The 15,141-nt window shown below is 48.2% G+C and overlaps 1 protein-coding gene across 2 annotated transcripts in view; it reads left to right on the top strand.

The window, feature by feature from the left end:
* Positions 1 to 709: 709 nt before the first annotated feature.
* The window catches only part of CYFIP2 (cytoplasmic FMR1 interacting protein 2), a 108,655-nt gene continuing 94,223 nt past the window's right edge, over positions 710 to 15,141 (top strand). The window contains exon 1 of one of the 2 annotated variants that reach the window (XM_084883911.1): positions 710 to 826. The gene's annotated coding sequence lies outside the window, so the exon portion shown is untranslated. The remainder of the gene's footprint in view (positions 827 to 15,141) is intronic. The other variant, XM_084883912.1, reaches the window with a different exon arrangement.

Raw genomic sequence — 15,141 nt, 5'->3', positions numbered from 1 at the left:
GGGTTTTGCCAGGAATTACTGCATATCTTTTCCTTTTTGTCCATTAAGCAATTCTTGCTGAATGAGCTTGAGGCAAGTCCTGCTTAAGAGATGGCACCCTCAGGGATTCAGGTCTAAGGAACTGAGAAGAAGGCCCCCTCTCGCCAACCCCAAGATGTATTTTCCTAACCCTTCCCCCTTTCTTCCCAGAACTTGCCCGGCTGAAACTGGACAAGCGCTAGGTGAATGTCTGTCTGTCTCTCCTGGTAGGTAAGTTCCCAAAAAGGCTGGGACTCCGTCGTTTGTACACATGCCCAGCTAGCTCCTGGCACGGTGCTTGGAACAAAACAGGTGCCCGATGCATATTAGGTAGACAAACGAGCCCTTGGGTGTGGCGGGGGGGGGGGGATGTAGAGATCCACGAGATCCGCGTGGAGCCCCAAGCTCCTGCGCTCTCTCTGCTGCAGGTGCGGTTGCAGGCGCGCGGGGCCTGGGGACCAGGGCTCCCTCTCTTCTCCTTCCCCGGAGCAGGGGGGCTGGAGGCAGCTGGGGCGGGAGCCCGGGGTGCAGGTCTGGGGTGCACCGGTCGGCAGGCAGCGTCCAGGGGCGCACCCCTCGCCCCTCGGCGCAGCCATTTCCTGCTCTTTGTGTGACAGCCGCGCGGGCGAGGGGCCGGCCCCGGGCGGAGGCGGGGGCGGGGGCGGGGCCGCGCGGAGGAGGGGCGGGGCCGGGGGCGGGGCCGCGCGCGGGGCTGGCGGACCGGGGCCGGCAGAGCATCCTGCGCCCCGGCGCGGGGCCCCGCCGTATCCTCGGGCCGCTCCTCCGGACCTGCCTGCCGCAGCCCCAGGTAAGCGGCGCTCGCAGGCCCCGGGGCCGGCACGGGGACCGGGACGTGGCTGGAGACGGCGATGCGGCCTTGAGGATGCGCGAGGGGGTGGCGCCCCTTCTCCCAGCCTGCGGGGGGCGCTCGGCGTGGCGCCCCTGCTAGCGCGGCCTGAGGGCCCCCGGAAGCCTTGGAGGCCGGGCCCCAGGCTCCGAGAGGGCCCCTTTCCCCTCCCGCCCACCCTGGGCCCCGCGGCGAGGACACCCTGCGGGGAGGCGCGGCGCACGGAGGGGCTGGGGCGCGGCGGCGGCGGCGGCGGCAGCAGCGGCAGCAGCAGCAGCAGCAGCAGGTGCGCGGCCTGGACCCGAGCTGCTGCCGGCGAGGAAGCGACCTGATCCCGAACACCAACACCGGAGACACCTGCAGCGGCCGCTGTCCGGGCCCCGGCACCAGCCTCGGGCCAAGGCGCTGCGGGGCTCCAGCCTCCGTCTCTGCCGCCGCGGCCGCCCGCACCTTCCCCTGGGCCAGGGGAGCCGCCCGGGCCCGCCTGGCAGTGGCCTTGGGCACTCTGCGCCCTGCTGTGAACCTGCGATGGGTGGGGCGAGGGGGCGTAGCGCCGCTGTGTTTTGTGTTTTGTTTTGTTTGGGGAGAGGGGGTTATGCTTTAATGAGGGAGGAGGCGCGTCTGACCCGCTTTGAAGCTTCCAGGCCTCCTCCACCGGCAGCTCTCTCTCACTCCTCCTGGCTAGCTGGGGCGGGGATGGGGGGAGGGGTTGAGTGGGCTGACTCCTCCTGGGGAAAAGGTTGGGTTGCCTTGAGCTCTGAAGAATCAGGAAGATGCCCCCCCAGCTGTCTGTGGTGGTTTCAGCTTTTCAGGACAGCCCTCCCCCTGGATGGTACACACCACCCATGTGAAAAGCAAGAGAAAGGGGCGCTCTCCGTTTGGGGTTGGGGGCGAGAAGAGTAGGGCTCTCTGCGCAGAGAACCCGGCAGGGGAGAACACAGCTGCCCAGGTGCCCTCTCCAGCCCAGGGATTCTGACTTTGAATTAGAGTTTTGCCAGCACAGCAGAAACACCAAGGGCCGATGGCCATCGGCTTCCTCTCCAGCCAGGCCAGGAAGGGGGCAAGGATATTTTCCTGCTGGCTCCTGGGTGCTGGCGCTTCCATGGAATGAGCAGGGAGATTGGGGCAGTCCTGTGGGCATGATCAGGAGAGTGTGCTGGTCCCCACACTCCCCCTATCCACCTCCTGCCTGTGCCCCTTTCGCACAAGGGTCTTAACCTTTCTCTTGGGCACAGGTCCTACTGGCAGATACTGGTGAATCTGAAGATCACAGAGGATCTGTGGAGGGTAAAAACCTAGGTCCACAACCTAGGGCAGGATTATGAAGGCTTTCAGGTGTTTTCTCCAGCTCCAGCTTCCTCCTGGACGCTCCGTCCGGCCTCCCACCTCCACTTCCACCCAGTGCCCTGTGCTTCCCGTTCTCCTTGTTTTCAAGAAAGGAGCCACTGACCATGTTTATCCTCAAGAGCCAAATACAAAAGAAGTTCCCATTCCACACAGAGCAGGTGCTTTGATGTCATTTGGCCAGAAAGGAAACAGAGGAGGAGAGGCATTTTGATGGGAAGAGACGCTTTCGGTCCATAGCGCTAATGGTGGGATGTCAGGCTGTGGCTGGAAGTCAGAGTGGGGAGCTGGGGAGCACTTTGGGGGAACAGCTTCTTGAAATGACGACACCTAGCAGCTGTCAGCGCTGTTTGCTGCCAGGGCAGCTTTGGCCGCGAGGGCAAAAATACAGTAGGAGTGTGTATGTGTAGCTGGTCAGGATGACTGTCACCAGAAAGCATTCGTTGAGCACCCACTGTCCACTTGAGGGAGAGTTCCTCCTTGGCGCTGGCTGCCATCTGCCGGGATGGCTACGAGGCCACATGGAGAATGTGTGGTTACTTCCAGAACCAGTGTCTCTGGCTAGTTGTGCATGAGCCTCCAGCTGGGGGCAACAGCCCTCTGCTCACTTCTTTATTATAAGCTTCTTTATTATATTTCCTGGCCAGTTCTGACCGGTTCTGTAGGCACCCAAGCCTGCTTTGTTCAGTCCCTGCTGGAAGTGGAAAAGGGAAAACTTGCTTCAGGCATTAGGCCAAGAGTGTGGTATAAGAACCAGCAGGATTGAAGAGTTTTCCTCAGATCAAATCAGGCTGGCCCAGAGAAGAGTCGATGTGAATTTTTCAATGTGGGAAGGGCCCCCAGAGAACACCACAGGTCTTCTCTGATGTGCCCGCTCAGGGTGCTCAGTGGGCCTCCACTGCGGTCATTGACCAGCGAGCAGAATTCGTTGATGAATAGGCCACAAGCTAATTACCATTGGGAACAGTGCCCCCTGGAACACTGTGCAAAAGCTCCAGTCTCCACGTTTGAGGACCAGCCTACACTCTCAAAGGGCTTTCTTTGGGCCACTGTTGGCCCCAGGGTTCCACCAAGGGCTTCACAAAATGGCCTTTTGTAGCCCCCATGTGGCCACCGTAACAATGAGTCTATTTCTTCCCTGGCAAGTATTAATTATTCACTTGTAGCTGATGGAACTAGACGTCAGTCACCTCATTGGAGCCTTTGTAGAAAGGTCTTTGGTCTTGTTGTTCTATGGAGCAAAGCCATGTGTAGGGGCCAGAGGATGGGCCCTGCGCTTGCGGTGAAGGTGGGACAAGGCAGTGGAGCATGCTGCTGCCTACTGACGGGCAAGGTGGCGGGCCAGCAGCAGCGGGTAGGAGCTGGCACTTCCTTGGATGCTCTTATTAAATGAGGGAGGCATGGAAGTGCTCAGTGGAATGTCCAGCACATGGTGCCATGACATGTATAAATTTATTGTTCATCATCTCTCTTATGTAATCATTAAGAATGTGGCCCGAGTGTGCAATTAACTTTTTGTTTGTTTGTTTGGTTTTGTTATCCTCACCAGAGGATATTTTTCCATTGACTTCTTTTAGAGAGCGTGGAGGGGAGAGGGAGAAACAGAGAGAGAAAAACATCTATGTGAGAGAGACACATTGATTGATTGTCTCCCGCATGCGCCCTGACTGAGGCCAGGGATCAAGCCTGCAACCTTGGTACATGCCCTTGACTGGATTCAAACCCGGGACCCTTCAGTCCGCAGGCTGACACTCTATCCACTGAACCACACCGGCTAGGGCTTAACCCACAGCCCTCACCAACTCCTCTACCTCCAGAACCTTCCTGGATTTTGCTTTTCCCAGGGGAGTTGGTGTCTGTTACCAGGAAACCGAGTCCCAGGTTTACCTGCAAAAGGTAGCCAACGGAAAGAGATAAGACGTGGTGTCAGTAAGGGCTTCAGGTAGGAAGTGCTCTTGAGTAGCACTCTGAGGCGGGTATAATTTGAGTAGGCAGGGAGAGGGGGGAGGGAATATGCTGAGCAAAAGCCCAGAGGTAGTTCTCACATTTCAACACGGGTCAGGAAGGACCTCTTCCTCTGTGTGCACTCAGCATTTTGCAACCAACCAGGTACGTTGGAGGCACGCTTGGCTTCTTGGGCAGACAGAGCAGTACAGTGGACTTAGGACACGGGCCTTGCTGTGTTTCTTTCCATCAGCCACTGGCTCTCTGACTTTAGAAATTGGACAATGGCCGAAACCGGTTTGGCTCAGTGGATAGAGCGACAGCCTGCAGACTGAAAGGTCCCAGGTTCGATTCCGGTCAAGGGCATGTGCCTTGGTTGCGGGCACATCCCCAGTGGGGGGTGTGCAAGAGGCAGCTGATCGATGATTCTCTCTCATCGATGTTTCTAACTCTCTATCCCTCTCTCTTCCTCTATGTAAAAAATCAATAAAAATATATTAAAATTTTTTTAAATAAAATAAAAAAATAAATTGGACAATGGAAAGCAACCTGCCAAGCCTGTTACTTACCTGTCACCACAGGAGCCCAAGATGAGATAATGTCTGTAAGTCCCAGTCTAAGAAGAGAAGGCCATGGGAAGAGAGAAGAGAAGGAGGTTCCGGAATGTGTGCTTCTCTTGGCTGGCTGCCCTCCATTCCTAAAGGAACAGTTTATTAATTCTATAGTGTGTGTCCATTGGAGAGGACGAATCTATGGCCTCTCTGTCCCATCGTGCTAAAGGGAAACTGAAAGGCGTTTTGTGAGTCACAGGCTCTGTCAAGGCCCCTGCATGGCCTTGTCTGTTCAAAGATACTTCGGATTTCAGTCAGTGGGTGTGGGATGCCTCCCAGGGTGCAGAGAATTTGGACATTGCCTTCCTAGCCGTGGCCTTTGTGCTAAGGAGGGCTGTGTGTGATGTTCCTCCAAGGATGACCATTCAGGGCACACTTCTTGGACCCTGGTAACAGAGGAGAAAAGAAATTGGCTGAAAATTCTTAAAAGAAACTTTTTGAGAAGACAGCTTGGGTTCAGGCAGAATTTCTTTTATATATATATATTTTTTTAATTGATTTTTTTACAGAGAGGAAGAGAGAGGGACAGAGAGTCATAAACATCGATGATAGAGAATTATCAATCAGCTGCCTCTTGCACACACCCCACTGGGGATGTGCCCACAACCAAGGCACATGCCTTTGACCGGAATCAAACCTGGGACCTTTCAGTCCGCAGGCTGTCGCTCTATCCACTGAGCCAAACCGGTTTTGGCTAGGCAGAATTTCTTGCAGGGATCTTTCTGGCTGAGTGGCATACACGGCCTTCTGGACAGATGCCCAATAAAGACCCAGTGATGACTTCATCCATAGGCCTTTGGTTTTGGTTTTGCATCATCATTATGCCATTTGGCGGCAGTAGTTCTCAGACTTCAGTCTCTTCGTGGGATGGAGAGATGATTAGTATGTCCAGGTTGGATGGTCCCTGTCTTCTGAATAAGGCAGGAGATGAGGTCTGATGCAGAAACTAAAGGTGGTGGAGTGGTTAGGAAAGTTCAAGAGACTTCCGGAGGTTCGGAGCAGCTGCCTCTGTGGGTGGAATAAGAAATCAATTGGGGATGAATGAGGGGATTGTCTAACTCCACTGAAGGCCCAACCAAAACCAAAGAGCATCTGTAGGGCTGGCTCTCATAGAAAACCCTCAGTAACTAAGTATTAAGTGAAGGTGTATCTGAGAATGATTTTGATTTGTGCGATACCTTACGACCAATTTTGGTCTACTAGTATATAACGGGAGAGACAAGAATTCAACACTGAGGGTTAGCCATCAACCTCCAAGTGTGCTCTTTCACATGAAGAGATCAAAGAGGTTCTGCTCTTTTTGGATGGAGCTGGAAACTATGACAGGAGAATTTTGTAGAGGTCTCTTCAGATTCTTACAGCAATAAGACTTACTTTGATATGATACCTTAAGGACCATGATGTTTTACATTTTGTGTTATTTTCTTAACTAGAAGACATGAATTTTGGCCACTGACTCATGCATTCGACACATTATTCATGAATTATTAAGCAAGTAATGCCTTGTATGTGCCCAGCTCTGTAGTAGTTAATATCCCCCCCCCCCCAAAAAAAAGATGACTTTGGGTGGTTTATAAAGCGGTTTATAATGCAGTAGGAAATGATGAACTCTAGACTGTGAGTGGTATAGGAATCCAGAGAAATGAAGGTTGTGATGAAGCTCAGCTGGTCACACCTTCATGGAGACGGTCTTCCTTGAATAGGGCCTTGACAATAGTCAAGGATAGGATTTGATTAGGGGAGAAAACAGCCCAGTAGGGCATGGAGAGACTTTGCACAAAGGCACAAAGTAAGAAAATCCATGGGCTGGTTCATGGCACCCTAAACACCCTGGCCACAGTGGCCAGTCCATGTTGGGGAACGTGGTTTTTACAGAAGCCCTTGGGATGGAGTGTCCCATCTATAATCGGAGTCATTTGCTTTTGAGTTGGAAAGAGAAGCTCAAGTCCAATGATTCCTAACTGTTTGGAGCAATATTGACATCATATTCACAGCTATTCCCTCCCCCTAACTCTGCCCCAGTTTTCTCCCACCTAAGGAGAGAGATGAGCACACAAGCAATGATATCACGGGAGGACTCTGAGCCCTTCCTCACACATAACGAAAAGCACCCTGTTTGCAAACCCCACCCCTTAAACCGTTATTAGTACAACAACCTTCCCACCAGAGCTTTCGACAGAGACCCAACACCAGCTCACCCTCCGTATGTTACAGTCAGGGAAATTGCCCTTTTACAAAAGTGAGTGGAAATGTGATTCGGGACCTAATCAGTCTTTAGGTCGAGCGACCTTCAAGCTGCAGCTTCACCTCAATGGAGCTGAGGTCTGGGTGCTCCCGTCTGGTGGCCAAACCCAAAGCTTGTCTCGTTCTTTGTGCCCCCAGCAGGTGCAGTGGCTTCCCTCTTTTGAGTTTTAGCAGGTGCCTCTGAGAGGCAGCTCCTCTCCCTGGACAAAAGTCCTGTCGGTGTCCCTCATGCAGTGGTTTGTCACAGCCCCCTCCCCACCCCCCACCCCGTGGGAGCAAATCAGCAAGCTGCCTTGGAGGGCATGACTTCCCTCCTCCCCCACCCCAGGAGGCTGGTATCTGGCTGGTTGGGTGATCAACAGAAAGCCCAACTCAACCCTGACAACAGGAAGTAGCTGTAAGTCAGCACATGCAGTAGCAAGCCCCTTAGCCTCACCAGGATCTCGTCCTTTGCGGTTAACAAAGAGGAGGGTAGGTCTTCTCCAGAGACCTAAGTCCAGGCTGACAGCCTTCTGTGCTCTGATCTCAGGTCCCCTGTGTGGAGAGAAATTGCAGGTGGCAAGACTGCTGGGTCCCAGAAGATCCAAAGTGAGGCCCTTAGTTAGCAAAGTCTGCCTAGAGACAGGGCTGGGGAACAGGCCAGGTGTCTGAACTGCTGGAAAGGAGGCCTTGGGTGGCTGTCTTTTAAAGTAAAATTTAAATTTTTGATCAAAGCGATGCATGCACATGTCTAAAAAAGAAAAAAAAAATCAGATGGTATTGAAAGACACATAATGAAAAACAACCATCCAGTGCCCACCTCCTCCCAGAGGCTGTGGTTTTTAGTTCACCATTAGTCTCCAGTAGTTGCCTTCAGATCTCTACATGATACACTTGTGCTGCTGTTTCTTGATTTATCTATTCTGTGCACCGTCTGCCTACTTCCTGCTGCGATGGACGAAGATTTTGCTTTCTTACACCATCTCCCACCCTCCCCCGCCCCCATCTCCCAATACAAAAAGACCTCTATTTTAACCGAAATCCTTTGTAAAGTGTCCACGATATTATTATTCTTAAATGTATTTGTGTTGATTTCAGAGAGGAAGAGAGAGGGAGAGATAGATAGAAACATCAGTGATAGAGAATTATTGATCAGCTGCCTCCTACTGGGGATCGAGCCTGCAACCCAGGCATGTGCCTTGACCAGGAATGGAACCTCCTGGTTCTTAGGTCAACGGTCAACCACTGAGCCACACCAGCCAGGGAAGTGTCGACATTATTAAGATGTGTAAATGAGATCAGATGAGAGCCAAATAATGTCCTTTGACTCTATTGCCTTTCTTATATGGCTTTTTTTTTTTTTTATCTCAGAATTAGAATGTATTCCCACCCCCACCCCCATTTTTCACATCCCCCTCCCCTTTCTTTTACAGTCTGTCATATCTGTTATTGTATCAAGTCCCCATATCTTCACAGGAAGTCAGTCTTAGCCCCAGCGCTGCCCCTAATGACCCAAGTGACCATGAACACAGTGCTCCTCATCTCAAAGCCACAGAAAGAGAGCTCAGGTCGGAGAAAGAGAGCTGAGACCCACCTCAGAGGGGTTTACTGTCATAGAAGTCTCTCTTCCTGAGCAGGGCGGGCAGCCCCAGCACCTGACAGGTGGCAGTCGCATAAACAGGCGGAAGGAGGGGAACTGGTTTGAGCCTGCCCATGGTGGTCCAGCTCACCCTGCAGCCTTGGGGGCTGCCCCTTGGGGTTAGTATGGGTGTGTCTGTTGCCTCTTTTTTTTTTCCTACTGTCACCTTTTGATTTTTATTCAACACAGTCTCTGCTTGTAGGGACAGACTCAAACTCCTCAAACTCCCCAAGCTCCTGCTCCAGCTTCGTCTCTCTTTGTATCACTCCTGCTTATGTACCCCAGACTTCCCCAAAGTAGTCATAGAAATACTAACTTTTTTTTTTTTTTTTTTTGGTAAGGACTTCATTGAGATATAGTTCACATACTGTACAATTTACCTATTTAAAACATACAGGTCAGTAATGTTTAGCATATTGACAGAATTGTGCAATCATCATTATGATCAATTTTAGGACATTTTCATTACCCCAGAAAGAAACCTTGTGCCCTACAGCAGTACCACCTATTTCCCCTAGTCCCTACCCCCGGCCTAGGCACCCGCTAATATACTTTATATCTCTGTAGACTTGCCTATTCTGGACATTTCCTTTTAAAAAGCATATTATGCTTCTTTCACTTAGTCCAGTGGTCGGCAAGCCGTGGCTCGTGGCTCTTCTACGAAATACCACAGCCTGGGTGAGTCCATTTTGAAGAAGTGGTGTTAGAAGAAGTTTAAATTTAAAAAATTTGGCTCTCAAGAAAAAATAAAAAATTAAAAAAATAAATAAATAAAAAATTTGGCTCTCAAAAGAAATTTCAGTCATTGTATTGTTGATTTTTGGCTCTGTTGACTAATGAGTTTTCCGACCACTGACTTAGCCTAATATCTTCAAGGTTCATCTGTGTTTTAGCATATTTTCACATTTCATTCCTTTTTGTGGCCAAATAGTATTCTATTGAATGGCTATACTATATTTTATTTACTCACTCATCAGTTGATGGACATTTGAGTTGTTGCCACATTTTGGCTATTACAAATAATGCTGCTGTAAACATTTATGTGCAAGTTTTAGTGTGGATGTATATTTTCATTCCCTTTGGGACTATACCTAGGAGTGGAATTGCTGGCATGTAATGGAACACTCTATGATTCAAATATTGAGGAACAGCCGAACTGTTTTCCAAAGTGGTTGTGTTATTTCACATTCCGACCAGCAGTGTACTCGATTCTCACCAACACTGCTAAGAAGCCCAGGGAGTTAGATCCAAGGAAGGAGCCATCATGTCGGAGAGAGGAGGGGCCTTGAAGGATGAGTGAAATCAGGACATACAATGACAGAGGGAAGATGTTTTATTTCATAGGTAACTGTTTACCAATTATGGAAGCTTTTCACTTTAAGTGCTTGAATGTTAAAATCTGAACCATTTTGATGCAGCTCTTTCTAAAGTATAAGCAGCTTCTTTGCTATTTATAGTCCTCCTCCTCCCCAACTTTGAAAAACGTGGTGTCTTAGACATAGCAATGCCTTTCTTTAAAATATATATATATATATATATATATATATATATATATATATATATATATATATATAATTGATTTTTTACAATGAGGAAGGGAGAAAGACAGAGAGCTAGAAACATCGATGAGAGAAACATCGACCAGCTGCCTTCACCCCCCCACCGGGGTGTGCCCGCAACCAATGTACATGCCTTTGACCGGAATCGAACCTGGGACCTTCCAGTTCACAGGCTGACGCTCTATCCACTGAGCCAAACTGGTTTCAGCAAGCAATGCCTTTCTTGATGTCTTGGGTTCATCCACTCATGGAACACAGAGTTCAATTGAGTTAAGAGTGTGTGCTCAGCCCGGGGCTGGGAGCTGAGTGTGAATTAGACGCAGTGCCTGCCCTGAAGGAGTTTATGGTTGAGGTCAGGAGTGAAAACATGCTGAATCATATAATAAAGTATTACAGAAGCCATGGAAGAAGAAGCATGCTGGGTTCAATGAGGAACGAGGGAGAACGTGGACGCAGGTGGGGGAGGGGTAAGAAAGGCTTCCTTGGGAGGTAACCATTCTTAGTCTCTCCCGCCTCAGGGATCATTCTGGTAACATATGAAATGTGTTGAGTTCTGTTGTAAATCGCGACATTGGTGATACTTCTGCAGGCTGTCGAAGTGCGGAGAGTTGTCACTGCCTCACTGAGCTACCTCTGTATGGTTCCTCTCCACCGTGTATAGGTCTGTCTCCTCTCTATAGGACTCCACCAGGCTTGGCTGCTCTTAGCACCCGGCCTGCTTCCAATCTGTGACTGTGTTTTACAGAATGGTACAGGTAACACTCTGCAGATGGCTCCAATGGGTTTGGAGCCACAGGTCTAACCACTGGGCAAGAGGAGTATTCCTCTAAAACTCACCGCCTGTCTGCTCAGAATGAGCTCCGTGGTGCATTTCGGTTCACTCTTTGGAAATCTTATAAGATGCACTCAAGTGGCTATGTCCCTGCTCGGCTCCCCACACCCGTGAAGAAGCTCTGACATGTAGAAGGGTCTCAGCTACAGGGAACGCTATGGCCTGTAGAGCCATAACCTGTCACAGCAAACCTGGTCCCCATACAAACTCCAGACACACCCGCTTACACCTGCGATGGACATGCTAGCTTAGATGCCAGATTTCTTTTCTCGCTCAGTAAAATGCTACTTTTAAAATATTTTTTTAAAAAAGAGGGACTATCAGCCGAAACCGGTTTGGCTCAGTGGATAGAGCGTCCGCCTGCGAGCTGAAGGGTCCCGGGTTCGATTCCCGTCAAGGGCATGTACCTTGGTTGCGGGCACATCCCCATTGGGGGTGTGCAAGAGGCGGCAGCTGATCGATGACTCTCTCTCATCAATGTTTCTGACTCTCTATCCCTTTCTCTTCCTCTCTGTAAAAAATCAATAAAAAATATATTTAAAAAGAGGGACTATCTGAGGCTTCCCTTAAAATTTTTCATATTTATTTACTTATATAATATTTTATTATGCATATAAATATTCATACATTTTTAAAATATATTTTTATTGATATCAGAGAGGAAGGGAGAGGAGAGGGACAGAAACATCAATGATGAGAGAATCATTGATCAACTGCCTCCTCCTTCCCCACCCACCCACCCTGGGGATCGAGCCTGCAACCTGGGCAAGTGCCCTGACCAGGAATCAAACCTTGACCTCCTGGTTCATAGGTCAGTGCTCAAGCACTGAGCAACACCGGCCGGGCAATGTTGATCTATTTTTAAATTTGTTTTTATTTATTTATTTTAGTTGCTTTCTAACCGGAGAGATTTACAGACAGGGGAACTATTTCCTGGCCTCTTGATGTTCATGAAATCCAAAGGGCAAAGTTACCTAATCCTTTTCTAGCTTGTGAGAGTCTTGTTCTTGCGGAAGGAAAAGGCAGCCAGTCTGGAGGCGGGGAAAGTAAGTGCTTGGTACCTTTCAGAAGGTACAAAGGGAGGTGTGGTCTAAAAGCAAGGGCAGAGAACCGAGTCAAGATATCTGCTTTCTGCCCAGCTCAGCCACTGGCTGCCCATGTGACCTTGAATGGGAGTTTTCACTTCTCAGTGACAACAGCAAAACGGCAAAAATAGCACCTGCACTTTCTTAAACCTGCAGGGTCGTTGTGATTGAGGAAGTCAAATGGAAAGATCTGTAGAACTGAGATAAAAATAGAGGGGTCTGATAATAATAATAATGCCTTCGTTTTTGTGGAAGAATTGCTGCAGTGTTTAATTTAATGCATCCATCCACTCTATCAAAAAGAGGCCACCTGACCAGCTAACATTTCCCAAGTGCTCGCTCTGTTCCTGCCACTGGACTAAGCATTCCACATGCCATCTGTGTTATATAATTCTCAGACTAACTCTGAGGGCAGTGGCTGTTATTAATTAGTGCCCTTTTACAGATAAGGAAACCGAGGCTCAGGTTAAGTAATATGCTTATGGTTCTATAGCTAGTAAGTGGCGGGAGACAGATTTGAGCCCATCGCTCCAGATTAACTGTTATACTTAGCCTAACATTCTACTTCAGTAAAAAATACCTTTTTTCATCTCCTTCCAGAATGTCAAACAGAAAATGACAGTGCATCTTTTGCTCATAGAGAGGCAGCGTTTGGGGTGTGGGTAGTCAGGCCTGCATTCCCAACGCCAGGTTCCCCTAGCAGCTACCCTGCGTTTGTGGGGCCCACCGCGTCTTGGCTTAGGCTCTATCTGTCATCTCAGCTATGGGTGATGTGGGGCCTGATGCCCTTCTCAGAAGCACATTGACTGCAAGCCCAGTGTTGTTATTTCTCTGGTGACTCCAGGCCTCTGCGTTTGAGTTTGTGACGAAGAAATATGCCGTGGACACCCTACAGCGAGCGGTGGCAAGCCACGTCTGGCAAATGATGCTCCGAGCACACTGTTCATTTTTAAACATTTTATTCATTTCTCTTCCAAAATGACAAAGTGGCCATTTGTTCATAGGTCGAATATAAAGAATGCCTCTCGTTTGGAAGGTTGCATCACAGGCAGGGCACACGGGCCAGAACATAACTTCATTTCCATGTATACCTCTGTTCACATTTCCGGTACGTTTCTTCTCTCTGACTGATGTGGAATTGGCAGTGACTTTCAGCACTTGAGTTAAAAACATCTGATTTCCTTCTCCCTTAGGCAGTGAGTGATCCACAAACACACAGAGAAATCCATTAGAGAAGCTGTGTTTGCGAGGAGAAAAGAGAGGCTGCATTAGTGAAATAAAGACTCCTAACTTACTGGCTCTGAGGACTGTTCACTTAAGATTCTCTTCAAGGGAAGTGCAGGGTTATTATTGTGTTGAAGCGGGAAACCTTAAGGATTATTCTGGTCAACGAGTATTTTGATGCCTGCAAAGCTCAGAAGAAACCCGTATTATAGGAGAAAGGAGAGGGTAAGTAGGAGTCAGGGCAGAAAGATTCAAACTGGGAATGCATACACTCAGCTAGGGGACCTTATGGGAAATGTCAACATTTATAAAATTGGACAAAAATATAATAAATCCCTACGTCAGCATCACACAGCATTGACAGCTATTACCGAACGGCTGATTTTGTTCCATCTGGTATCCACTCTTGTCTCATCTACTATCGTTTGGAAGCAAATACCTGTACCCTTTTATTTATATTTTAGTAGGTATTTCTAGAAGATAATGCTTTTAAAACATAATCTCAATATTATTATCACATCTAAAACTAGCACTATTTCCTTGGTATCAAATATCTGAGTCAGTGTTAAATTTTCCAGTTTTCTTACAAATGTGATAATTTTATTTTTATGATGCTTTGTTTGTAATAGGATCCAGATATGGTCTTATCGTCTATAGCTTCCCCCTCCATCTCTCTCTCTTTTTTTTTTCTTTTTCTTGCAATATTTGTCACAGTCACTGAGTCATTTGTCTAGCAGTGTTTCCCATAGGTTATATTTTACTGATTACATCACTGTGGTATATTTTAGTGTATTCTGTCTTCTGCGTTTCCTGTTCGTTGGTATCAAAGGCTTGATGAAATTCAATTTTTTTTGTTTTGGCTCCAGCATTCTTCATAAAGTGATGGTGTGTTTTTCCACCAGAAGGTGCGTAATGTCAGATTCTTTCATAACAGTTGATGATCAGCGCCTATATCCATTTGTTTATTAGGGGCTGAAAAAATGGGAATATTTTAATTATGTCACTGTTTCTGGAAATAAAAAGAGAAAGAACATTTTAGAGAAAAACAGCTCTGTCTTCTGCAATTTGGTTTTCAAGTGGTATGGCCTGTATAGGAAAGACTGGTTAAGTGTTTGCTTCTTTCATTTGTTAATTCTCAACATAAAAATGGGTTCACGGGCCTCCTCCAATAGGAATGAAGTAATAAAATCCAAGTTTTTATCAAGTGTCTTTATGACCTCCTGGATTAAAACATAGTTGATGTTGTTTCAAGTGCACTGAGTTTTGCTAGGTGGTGCTCATAGTGCCCTGTCTTTGGCCAATGGAAGCTGCCTCAGCTTGGCTGCTGGGTGCCTTTGACACAACCCCATTAGTACTAGATAGTTAGCTGCTTCTAGGCCTTTTTTTTATAGGACAAACCTGGGTTCCAACTACTGCTCCACCACTTGTCAGCACTTGACCTTGTGCAGTTACTTAGAGTTTCTGTTTGCTCACCTGTAAAATGGGAATAGTCATAGTACCTACCTTTGTGGGGTTGATGCAAGGTTAAAATAGTCAAGTATTTGGCAGAGTTGTCTGACACAGAGTAAGGGCTAAAAAATGTTTAGTTTTATTAATGTCATTATTATTTGAATTAATGAATAGTGTCATCAGGCCTTTGTAGCTTGCCCCATAAAATCATTACTCCTGCTGCAAAATGGACCTAATATTAATGCAAGAAAGAAGGCCATCTCTTTTTTGTGGGTTGGCAAATGGTTTTGCTGTGGAACTGAATGTCACACTTAGAATTCAGGAGAGAAAGGAGAGAAGAGGAAGAAGCATAGGTGTGGGAAGGGC

Source organism: Pipistrellus hanaki (genome assembly GCF_964339955.1).
Source record: "Pipistrellus hanaki genome assembly, chromosome: 5".
Taxonomy (NCBI): Eukaryota; Metazoa; Chordata; class Mammalia; order Chiroptera; family Vespertilionidae; genus Pipistrellus; species Pipistrellus hanaki.
The sequence above is the reverse complement of the archived record's forward strand: the minus strand, read 5'-3'. Positions and strand labels throughout refer to the sequence as shown.